Genomic DNA, 1,008 nt, shown 5'->3' with positions numbered 1-1,008 from the left:
GTCATTTCCACACGGAAATAATAAACACAAGTATATCCAAAGATTTTAACATAAATCAATGCACAACTTACACACCAAATAACAATCCGAAAATCCTTTCCTTTGAACAATAATGCTTTTAAAGTATGAAACATCACTATATAAACTCATTTTAGGTCAATCAATACCTTAATTTAAGTATAGAAGAAAATAAAACTTTACTTAGTAATATAGAATAATTATAAGTATTCTTCTAGTAGAATATGTATAATTAATCCTACTCACAACTTTGGTGATTTAACTTCTCCGAATGCTAATCCTCTGCTAGCTCCTTACCTTAAGCCAAAGCTTCACCTCCTTGCTAAAGCACAACAAGACACCAACAAGCTTTTGCTAAAAGAAATCACACAATGAAACAATAAGTTTTGCTACCAAACAACGGCAAATCGATCCTAGCATTGGCTCAAAACTCAATTTTTATGTTACCAATGAATTCCTAACGTCTTAGGCTTCAATCTAAACCAAACAAACCGAAGAAACAACTAAAGTTTTACCAGTGCTACAGTACTGGCACAGTAAATCAGTTGCTACAGTAACCAAGAAATTGGTACAGTGAAACCGGCCCTAAACTGATGGTTTCCTCCCGATTTACGACAGCAAATCAAGAAATTTCTTTACAAGAATCCACCACAAAGAATCACAAGATCAAGGGCTTCAATTTAAGCCCAAAATCAACTCAAACCAAGGTAAATTTCCAGGCATTCAAAGATATTAAAAACGAGAAAATACTAAAAAAATACGAAGAAAAAACCTTGAATCAAGGCCTTACCACACTCAAGAGGATGAGAGGAAGAAATTTGATGCTTTGATCCGCCGGAAAAGCTGGCTGGAAAAATTTATTAGGGTTTGGGGTGCTCGGCCGAAAAGAAGAAAGAAAGAAGGAGAAAAGGAGAATGAAGGAAAAAGAATTTAAATGAAACTTTTGGGTTGCTATAGTGCTGGCTACTACATTGAATACTGGTTATTACA

Source organism: Dioscorea cayenensis, chromosome 7 (assembly GCF_009730915.1).
Source record: "Dioscorea cayenensis subsp. rotundata cultivar TDr96_F1 chromosome 7, TDr96_F1_v2_PseudoChromosome.rev07_lg8_w22 25.fasta, whole genome shotgun sequence".
NCBI classification, from domain to species: Eukaryota; Viridiplantae; Streptophyta; class Magnoliopsida; order Dioscoreales; family Dioscoreaceae; genus Dioscorea; species Dioscorea cayenensis.
This window is presented reverse-complemented; position numbering follows the sequence as displayed.